This window comes from Lissotriton vulgaris, chromosome 1_1 (genome assembly GCF_964263255.1).
Source record: "Lissotriton vulgaris chromosome 1_1, aLisVul1.2, whole genome shotgun sequence".
Lineage (NCBI taxonomy): Eukaryota > Metazoa > Chordata > Amphibia > Caudata > Salamandridae > Lissotriton > Lissotriton vulgaris.
This window is the reverse complement of record NC_141685.1, coordinates 124,687,600-124,699,083: the sequence shown is the minus strand read 5'-3', so window position 1 is coordinate 124,699,083 and position 11,484 is coordinate 124,687,600.

The following is an 11,484-nucleotide window of genomic DNA, read 5'->3' as shown; positions in this document are numbered from 1 at the left end:
ACTCATAGCGTGATCCTGAAACTAAGATCATATCCGTCCCTACTCCACCTATGGGGGTGGTACACTCCGGGTTTATTTTTCTAGTATTATCTTTCTCTTGGCTAACCATTCTTTCCTTGCTCACTTCTTCCTTTTGTACCTTTACCAACGAGGCTATTTTTTATATTCCTCCCACGCACTCACGATGTCTTCATTCACATTTCTGACTGACCCTTTCGTGAATACTTTTCCCATTTCGTGGTACTTTTTCCGTCCTTCAGTACCTAAGCTGTGAAGTAATACTTCAGCCTTTTCCTCCGGTATAAGGGATACTTCCTCTTCCTCGACGACTGTTATGTACTCTTTCCACTCACTCCATTCTGCAGTGTTTATTTCATCCACCTCCATAGACAGCACTGGTGGCGGAAAATTATACCTTAGGCCCCACTCCATGTTGAATGCACCGGTATCTCTAGGAATTCACGTGAAGATGTGATATCCACCTCACCAGAAAGGTGGCGGTACAAGTGCGCTTTGTAGAGTTCTCTGTCGCCCCGAGCAGATTGAAAGTAATGCGCAGGCTGTGGGCACTAGTGTTCTAAATGTGAAGGAAACATTCCTACTCCACCTACTGTTATCCTTCTAGGCTCCCTGAAATCACTAAATATGTCTTGCTTGTGCCGTTTGTAGGTTTAAGGCCCTTGTAAATCCACTGACACAGATACAAAGAGGTTACGTGTCCCTCCCAAGGCGTGCTGCCTAAAATCTGTAATGACTCCGCAACAGGGGTTCCTTGCACTCCCTGCCCCTTTGCAATCTGAACACCTCGATGATTACCGCCTGGATTGCCGATACGTCTGCTGTCCAGTGATCTTCAATCATCAACTGGTGAGTCTCTCTTTTCAATTCAAAGCTCCGCACAAGCATCACATATCCAGGGGGGAAAGCACCTAACTGACCCTGGCTCAGCTCCTTGCCCTCGTCGCCAGAAATGTAGTAATAAATCACTACTGTTGAGGGTTCCAACATTAAGTTTATTTGTCATAAGTATAACAGGTGCTCCCAGCTTGGCGGCAGTCTCTCACAACGAACATTCTAACACGCACTCGCGGAGGCAGAGTGGACTGTACCAGGAGGGGAGAGGGGAGAGGGGTGGTTGGGAGAAAGAGGGAGGTTACAACACATAGCAAACGTTGTTTATGCTTGCCGTGTATTTTTCATTCATTATTGTATTGTTTATGTAATCCACTCATCGCGTGCCATAAGGTAGATGTATTTGGCTACAGTTGTTTATATAGCGTCAGACTAGATCAGGTCTGTGTCTCCTGCTCCACAGCTTGTACCCGTAAAAGTGCCTCAATGTCTCCTTCCCTTGGAAGCAAATCCACTTGTATTCCAGTTTAAGCATATTTATTCTCATAGAATCACTTTCAAAATCCACTGTTCTGCAAGCAAATTTAAATTCAGTCTGCCCAATTCATTTTGGGGGTTCTCCCTTCATCAGGGTATGCATGTGAGGAATCTATGTTGTATGTTGTGTGCGGAAAATAGTGACATATGAATTGACTTGCAATGCAATCCTATCCTACAGATACATAAATTAATGGTTTACTACATGTCCTGGTAGGTCCACTGGGTCCCTGCCAACCAGGTTCCCTGAGCCCGATCTCCTTCCCTTAAGTGTACCTGTCGTTTCCACGATTGTCACCTCATTAGCTCACATATAAGTCCCTAGTAAAAGATACCTCTGGTACCAAGGGCTTTGTTGTTAAAGAGGGTCTCTAAAGGCTGCAGCACACATTATGCCACGCTAATGTACCCCTCACCAAGCACATACATACATACACACATACATACATACTGCCTCTGTAGCTGTGTGTCTTGGTGCAGACAAACCTGAAGAGTCGACATGGCACACATCCCTGTATGCAATGTGATGCCCATAGGGACTGTCTGAGATATAAGTAAGTCACCCCTCTAGCAGGCCTTATATTACAGGCTGCTTTAGAGATATCCCCTGTGAGGGCATATCTGCATGAGCAGATATGCCCCAGCAATATCCTTGTCGATTCCGGGATATTGCAAGTGACCAGGGAAGCTCTATATTAAGTACATTGGCTGCGCACTTGTCATTACGAGTTCCCCAGCCTCATGAAGGTTTCTCTGAAGTATGGGATATTTGATACCAAACATCTCAGCATAATAAACCTGCATTGATTGCAGTGTCCGATTGTTAGACCTGTCAGCCCTAGGGTGGTCTTTCCCTATGTTTTTTTGCCCTTGCCTTATTTTTCCCATCTTCTTTTTGTTGGCCCATAGGTCTTCGGGCACCTTTTCATGGCTAATCCATGTTAGGGTGCAGGTGCTCTCTACTTCAAACATGGCTGCCACTAGCCCCTGCTACTGCATCGTGGTCTTTTTAGTGTAGCACCCTAGCTGCCAGGAGCAGGCTGGATCCCCATACAATGTTGCAATGCCAGCCACCCATCCCCTGTCCATAGGTAGAGTGGGGAAGCTCCTGGAACCTTCCAGAAGAAAGGCGGATCTGATTTTTGCCGCCTTAGAGAGTGGTCACCTGACCTGGGCATACGTAAGCAAGGGAGGGAACTTTTTCTAGTCAGTTGGGGCATCACTGACCTGGGGAACCCACACCGCAGTTTTAGGCGGGAGGGCCTAGATAGGAACCTATGCTACTGGGAGTAACAGGATCTAGGTGCTGCCTCTTAAGCTGGGTGAGGTGTCCTGGACTAGCCCCCTGATCTGGCCCAGCGCAGGGAACCCCAGGGTCCATCTGCAGTGACTGAGGAAAATTCATCTAGCCTCCAACTCAAACCCCCCCCCCCTCTTCAACTTCAAGTAACCAACATCTAAGGGCGCAGAACCATCTAAGCGCCAAGAAGTTTACTTCCCTATGACCAGAGACTACTGGGGGATCGACCAGGTACTCGACTGTGCTGCCCTGCGCACCCCCTGCCTGCAGTGGGCCCACCTTGCCCCACTTGTCTCCCCTTGACTGAACTGTTCTGCTCCCTATTCTGCCTGCAGCCCCTGCTGAACTGTGAACATTAGCGCTATATTCAATTCCCCTGCCCAGCGCTGTATGTGAGATTGCCTCCCCTCCTGCCAGCACTGCCTTCTGACTAACTGGCCAAGCGCTGTACTCTGTGGCCCTGCCAAGCGCCGAGAAGCATCACCCCGAGCGCTGGATTGCTCAATACCACGCGCTCTCCTGTGCTCGCTGATTTGGCCCCCACGAGTAGCGCTGCGGCGCCTGGATACCACCTCCTCGAGGCACTATTGGCACCCCCCACTCACCGTCATCGCGCGGTAACCTGCCCCGGCCTCGATCTCTCCCTCGGCGGCCCCGTATGTGAGGAGAGGGCCGCCGTATCCCGTGCATCAGGCTGCGGTAGGCCCGAAGCCAGAGCGGGCCCCACGTGACCAGGGCGCTCTTCCGCCCCGCCCCCGGGCGCCGCGCTGCCATTGGCTAAGGCAGACGCGCCTTCGAGGCGGACGACGCGGTTGGCTGGAGCCGCCCCGGCCCCGGTCCTGATTTGCCCTGACCGGAGCTTTGCCTGTGGGCCCTGAGACGGCCCATAATCATCGCGGAGGGGGTCGTGGAGCCCTCGAGCCCCCTCCGTTCAGCCCCATCTGTTGGTCTCGCCCCGGCCCCGGCGCTGGTGCCTAGAAGCCGTACCTGCACCGCGCCGGGCCGAGTGATGCCACGGGAGGGTCGCGAACCCCTCCCCTCCACCAGAGTCTGCGCAAGGGCCCCAGAGGGCCAAAAAACACCAGGTAACCCCCGGGGAGGAGGACGGTAGGCCGGGTAAGGCCCGAGGTCGCCCCTCCCCCGGGGAAAACTGAGATTGGGCCCCGTTGTCCCCCCTCCAACCCCCCGTTAATGTGCCTCGAGAACTGGGATGCTTGGGGACAGACACTTTCCCCACTGTATTGTTCTGCCTGCCAGTTTCCGGCCTGTAGTGCTCATGTTTACGCCAATATTTACAAGCCTGCTAATGGAATGGTGATCTTTTTCACTGTACTGAATTTCTTGCAGGGGCGGGCTTCTACAGTTCCTGATGGGACCGAACTGTGATACTTATTGATTCATTCCAGTGTTATTCTGATGGTCTGATTTTGGTCGCAAGACTGTTGATACTTACCAGAGGAAATGTTTATGGTGGCTTCCTACAGGTTAATCCATGGCTTATGAAACTACCTTTTAGCCTGCTGTATAGTATAACGTGACAAGCTGTGTTCTTTGGAGTTTTCCGCTGTACTGAAAGCACTTAATGAAATGTTTTACCACTTTACAGGAAATGCAATTTGAAAGGCGTTCATGAAATGTTTTAATGTGGTACTTTAATGCAATGCTAATGCATGATTTGCTTTGATCTAAAGCCTATATAAAAGAACTTGATTTTCAAACACAACTACTGGTGCGGACTCCATTATTGCGCCCACTTCGTGTCTCATTGGATGCGTGTGTTGAGTAGCTGCTTTACACGTAAGCCCCTGGCTGCCTTCCTGCTCGAGCCAAGCTACCCACCGGAGAACTGGTGGTCCCAGTTCTTACATTGGTGGCAGCAGTGGGATCCAGGACCTGCATTTACCTAACACCCTCCAGTGGGACAGAGTGCGCTGCAATTAATTTGACACCTATCGTGCTACAAGCAAACTCAATTGCCCACCACTGTCTAGTCTGCAAAGTGTGTAGGAACCTGTGTTGACCCAGCCTTGCTGCCTATGTCCTAGAATCTTTCTTTCAGGTTATCTGGGTCCCTACTTGACAAAATAGAGTTCCAGCTGGCTGACCTTGATAGGTACACTGTAGTGCAGTTAAGGGAGTTTTGTCAGGGGATGGGGGTGCCTGTGGAGACGAGAGCTGTCAAAGAAGAGCTCTGTACCGCCTTGAGGGCATGGGTAAGGGCCCACCCAGAGGAGGAAGACGATGGGGAACAGGTCACACACGGGAAGGCGGACACTCAGGAAGACCCAGGCCTACTCAACATTGACATGTCCGACAATGTGTTGCCAGGAAGACGTTCTGGGGCAGGGAGTAGTGTATCTAGGGGGGAGTGCATCGTCGCAGGAGTACGAGGACAGGAAGGAGGACAGGCGATTGAAGTGGGAGCTTGCCAAGTTAGAGCACGAGAGGGAAGATAAGAAGCTGGCTTTAGAGAGAGAAAGACTAGCTATGGAGGAAAGGAAGCTGGCGCATGAGCTTCAGCTCAAGGAAATGGAGCTGAGAGCATTACAGTTGAGTGCGCCAGGAAGTCCTAATGGTGGCAGCGTACCAGAGGCTCAGCAGGAGCCCAGATTCTGGTTACCAAAGGAGGTGATCGCGAGCTACACCAAGGGGGATGACATTGCCAGGTGGTTGGAGACGTATGAAGTGGCCTTGACTGCCCATGGGGTGCCTGAGAAACACTGGGGAGGTGGCTTGTACCGGTATATACCTCCTGACGTCAGGGACTCACTTCTGTATCTGGATAAGGCAGACCAGTTTAGGTATTCCCCCATGAAGGAGGCGCTTATCAAGCATTTTGGCCTCAACCCTGAAAGGTATCGCCAGAGGTATGTATGTATATGTATGTATGTATGTTCTTATATAGCGCTCGATGTACCCTTGGGCATCTCGGCGCTTGCCTTGGGAACCCGTCCTGGTTTTTCCCTGTGAGATCACCCGTGCTGGGAATCCCCAAGGTGAAAGCCAGGCATCCCGCCGCGGGGGGGCCGTTGTGGAGATTAAGCAAGCTTGTTGCCCAGAGCTGCATAGTGTGAGCTCATGCTTAGAGTGGGCACCGAAGCGAGAATTATCGAGTCTGTGGACAATTGGGTTCAGGACCCTGCCGCGTCGGGAATCGAACCCTGGTCCCGGGTCTGACCTCAGCTTCAGGGTATGCCTCGTCTAACCAGTGAGCCACACTTCTCCACAGGTTTTGTGGCAGCCATAAGCTGTCCACACAGAATTGGGTGGATTTTTTGAGTATGCCCGTAAGGCTCTGGATGGTTGGGTGCGTGGCAGCGAGGTGCGTGATTTTGAGGGTCTGTATAACCTTTTTTTGAGAGAGCACCTCCTGGATAAGTGTTTTCCGGAGTTGCGCCAACATCTGGTGGACCGCAAGCTTACTGATCCCCGTGAGCTTGCGGAGGAGGCGGATACTTGGGTTAGCACCCGGGTGTCACACAAGGGCCCCGGGGGAGATGGCCCGAAAGGCGGACAGGGCGCCCCTCAGAAGAAAGAGGGTGGAGATAAAAGACCGGAGTTCTCACGAGGCCCACAAACTAGACAGTTTGGGAAAGGAGTAGGTACTCCATCTCAGAACCATTCCCCAAAACTTACTTACCCTGACAAGAGTCAGCAGCCAAAAGTGGTCCGGTGCTATGAGTGCAGAGAGGTCGGACACTACAAGGGAGATGCCCAGTGTCGCAAACGACCACCAGTCCCCATTGGTGGCAAGAGTCCCGGGGTGGCTAGGGTAGCGCTTGGGTTGGAGCTGCCCCTAGATAGAGAAGGGGAGTGGACAGGCCTGACCCTGGTTTCACTTGGGGATAGAGAAATGCTCGCAGTGACGCCCTTACCATCGAATACTGCTAAGTACCAGTAGAGGGTGAAGGTCAATGGGGAGGAGGTGGACGCTCTGAGGGACACAGGAGCCAGCATGACCACCGTAGTGAGGCGGCTGGTGTCCCCTGAGCAGGTTGTTCCTGATATGTACCATCCGGCCGTGTTGGCTGACGGCAGTATGAGCTACTATCCGGTGGCTCAAGTTCCCTTGGAGTGGGGAGGAGTGTCAGGCCCGTTGAGAGTCACGATCAGCCCTGCCTTGCCTGTGGACTGTCTGCTCGGTAATGACCTCGAACATACCGTCTGGAAGGAAGTGGAGTTTAAGGCACACACTGAGATGCTGGGATTACCAGGGTGGACTTGCGTAGTCACGCGGTCCATGGCTGCCCGGCAAGAAGCTCAACCCGAGTTGGAGCCTGAAACAGCGGCCCAACCCAATGTCGGTCCAGAGGAGAGTGTTGTGAAGGACACACCCTGTGTGATGGATGGGGAGCCCGCAGAGGTAACCCCGGAGTCCGTGGAGGTGGATGTCGTTCCCGTGGAGGACTTGCCGACCCTTGCCGAGTGGCATGTGGAAGGAGGGCCTACCCGGGAGGAATTCTGTCGGGCGCAGAAGGAGTGCCCCACGTTTGAAGGCATGCGGCGACAGGCCGAAGCCCAAGCGGTCAACCAAGAGATCCGCAGTTATCACGTGTATTGGGAGGATGGCCTCCTGTACAGTGAGCCAAGGGTTCCGGTGCATGGGTCCTCGAGGGCCTTAGTGGTCCCCCAGTGCTACCGGGCCTTTTTAATGGAACTGGCGCATGAGATACCCTTAGCTGGACACCTGGGCTAGGAAAAGACCTTTTCGAGGCTCGTCCCACACTTTTATTGGCCCAGGATGAGAGTTGCTTCTGACACCTATTGCAAGACCTGCAAGACTTGCCAGGCAAGTGGCAAGAGGGGGCCCAAATTGAAGGCCCCATTGGAACCACTCCCGGTGGTCGGGACCGCCTTCGAGCGGGTCAGTATTGACATCGTTGGGCCGTTGGACCCTCCGACCCCTGCGGGACATCGGTTCATCTTGGTATTGGTGGACCACGCCACTCGGTACCCGGAGGCCATCCCTCTGAGGACCGTTACTGCACCTGTGGTGGCGGGCCCTGATGGGGATATTCACCCGAGTAGGATTCCCCACGGTCGTGGTGTCGGACAGGGGCACACATTTCATGTCGGCCTACATGCAGGCCATGTGGAAGGAGTGCGGAGTGACCTATCGGTTCTCCACTCCTTACCACCCACAGACTAACGGGCTCGTAGAGCGCTTCAATAAGACCTTGAAGGGGATGATCCGGAGCCTGCCAGAAGACTTGAGGCAGAAATGGGACATCCTCCTCCCTTGCTTGTTGTTCTCGTATCGCGAGGTACCCCAGAAGGGAGTCGGGTTCAGCCCCTTCGAGTTGCTCTATGGCCATCCCGTTAGGGGACCCCTCAGTCTGGTCAAAGAGGGGTGGGAGAAGACTTCGGAGAAGCTTCCCCGTGATGTTGTCAGCTACATGCAGGCATTCCGCAGCCAGATGGCCAAGCTGTGGAAGGAAGCTTCAGACAACTTTGAGGCTAGCCAAGCCCTCATGAAGGAGTGGTATGACCGCAACCCTCGGACGGTAGAGTTGGACGCTGGACAGAAGGTGTGGGTCATGGAGCCTGGGAAGCTTAGTGCCCTCCAGGACCGGTGGACTGGTCCGTACGAGATTGTGGAGCGTCAAGGCCAGACCACCTACGTCGTGGACTTGAAGAACCCCCGACAGCCCCACCGGGTGCTCCACGTCAACCGCCTGAAGCCTCACCATGAGCGATCTGAGCTTGCTCTCCTCATGGTGACGGATGGGAGCGAGGAGGAGGAAAGTAAGCCTCTTCCTGACCTTCTAGCGGCTCAGGAGAAGGATGGTTCAGTGGACGGAGTTGTCCTCTCCTCATCCTTGAATCCGGAACAACAGAGGAACTGCCGCCAGGTATTGGCGCAGCACTTCTCTTTGTTTTCCCTCACGCCTGGAATCACACATCTGTGTACCCATGATGTGGACAGAGGGGACAGTCCGCCAGTGAAAACCAAGTCTTACCGGCTGTCCGAGTAGGTGAAGAACAGCATCCAGGGTGAGGTGACCAAGATGCTGGAGCTGGGAGTGATCGAACCCTCGAGTAGCCCGTGGGCTAGTCCGGTCGTACTGGTGCCTAAAAGCAGCTCCACCGGGCACCACACCAGAACTTCGGTTCTGTGTGGACTATCGGGGGTTGAACTCTGTCACCAAAACAGATGCTCACCCGATACCACGGGCGGACGAACTGATTGACCGGCTGGGAGCCGCCAAGTACCTCAGCACCATCGACTTGACATCAGGGTACTGGCAGATTGCCATGGCCGATGGAGCGAAGGAGAAGACAGGGTTCTCCACCCCCGAGGGCCACTTCCAATTTCGAGTGATGCCGTTCGGGCTCAAGAATGCTCCGGCCACCTTCCAGCGGTTTGTGAACCAGGTGCTATCTGGCCTGGATTCCTTCTCAGCAGCTTATCTGGATGACATAGCTGTCTTCAGTAGCACCTGGGAGGACCATCTGCAGCATCTCCAGGAGGTGCTGCGGGCGTTACAACGTGCTGGCCTCACCATCAAGGCTAGTAAGTGCCAGATTGGACAGGGCTCTGTCGTGTACCTGGGACACTTGGTGGACGGAGGTAAGGTGCAACCTCCAGGCCATAATTAAGACCATCAAGGCCTGGGAGCCCCCCAAACCTCAGACGGAGGTCTGATCTTTCATCGGCCTCACTGGCTATTACCGCAGGTTCGTCAAGGGTTATGGCACCATCGTGGCCTCCTTGACCGAGTTGACGTCCAAAAAGCAGCCACGCAAGGAATTGCACACAGAGTGCCCCTTAGAGGGGTCCCCTAAGATCTACCAATCCTTATTGTGATCATCGACTGGCCTGAGCCAGCCTGCTACCACCAGATAGTGTCCTGTCCTCATGGGTAGAGTGCCTGCGCACTTTGAGGTCGATAACAATGCCTTTCCTGGGTGGAGGTGTTCACACCTACCCCTGGTTAGGCAGAGCCATCTGTGGCAGGGATTTTCAAAGGCCTTGGTAATGTGACCCCAGCCTCTTCTGTTAGAGGGAGCAAGCGATCTTCCTGTCCTCACCCCCTTTTAGGTGCAAGGACAGGTGGAAACCTTAGATACAACAGGAGGTGCACCCCCGCTACCTCTGTCAACTCCACCCCTCAGGTGCTGGAGGCGAGGTGAAGTACACTTTGTAGTGCCCACCATCTTGAAGATGGTGGTACTTATCCAATCAGGGCTAGGACTACGTCCCCTCCCCACAGGTGGGCATGATAGAGGGTATAGACACCCCAGGAAAGGGGCCCATTAGCCTCTACCTGTCACTGCCTTGTAACACCCTTAAATCAAGATTTTAGGTGGCATCCCCAGACCCTGAATTTCAGTTCTTGGCGACCTAAAAAGAGCCGGGCACTGCGGCCTTCTCTGCTGGTGAGGATCTGTAGAGAACTATGGACTTGCAGCCTAGCGATCTCCAGAACCTTTGGGAGGACTACCTGCCTTCGATAAAGGGCAATCTAGTTTTATGTAGTGGGATTTGGCCAGGGAGTGTCAGGACAAGCCAAGCTATGTTACTCACTCTATATTTGCAGACTTTGGGGCATATTATCAAGGGGGTTTATCTCAGCTTTTTTGGCTTTAAAAGCCAAGAAAGTGGAGATAAAATTATCTCCCTATTACCTAGCTGTCGCTAACACCAGTTAGCGACAGCTAGTAGGAGATAGCGACCATCTTGGGCCCCACTTTGCATGTCAGTGATATTTATCACTAATGACATGCAAAGTGGGCGTGCCAAGATGTTAGAGACTGAAAACAGTCGCTAACATCGCTATCTCCTATTACCAACATTTGGAGATATTCGCGCTAAGCGCGAATATCTCCAAAAGCTAACACCTGCCCTGAGCAGTTCTTAGCCATGTTATCCAATGGGAGGTGGATAACATGGCTAAGAGCATTAGCTCGGTAATGCATGAATATCGCTGACTTTTCAGCGATATTCATGCATTGTGGCGATTTTTATCGCATTTGCGATAAACCTTGGTAATACCAAGGTTTATTTGCGGTAAAAATCGCCGCAGCTCAGCGGTAAATTTTTGTCTCTAACCAAGCAATAGCGATAATTATCGCTATTGCTTGGTAATATGCCCCTCTGTGTTTTTGGTCTAATCACTCTCACTAATGTGCACCGTATTTTCGGTATCAACACTATCGATTGAGCACTAGTTCAATAAAAAGAGATTTACAAAGTACCTGTGTCTTGGCAAGATAAGCAGTGTGCTGGTCATTTATTCAATCGAGTCTGTTGTTGAGCTCTGGGTTCAAGCTGCTCTTTAATGTAAACAGGGTCATTGATTTGGCAGTATCAGTATCTGTAGTTACATTAGACAAAAATGAGTTCTAAATGCCACCTCCCTGGCATCCTGAATGGCCTCCACCCAATCGCCATCGCCAAGCTTGCCTATATGCCTCTCCCACACAGCTCTCCGTGTCCCCAAGGGATCTAGAGAATTGTAGATCAACTTCCTATACATGGCTGAGATTGCTTTTTCGGTCCGGGATTAGTTAGCAGCTGGTTCTCCAGTGGGGATGCATCAGGCAACTGCCCCCCTTCCCGGATGTGACTTTGCAGAGCGTGGCCACCTGCAAATGTCAGAACTGTTTTTAGTCGCCTAATTTATACTTTTGTTGTAGGATCATGAAGGACACAAGTGCCTGTACCCTCCACACATCGCCCCGCTGCTCTAAGCTAATCAATCCCCATTTTGTGAAGCCCTGCAATCCTCCCACTGCACGTAAGAGATCACCATCTTACACTGGAGTAATTTCAGTCAGCTTACCTTCCCAGC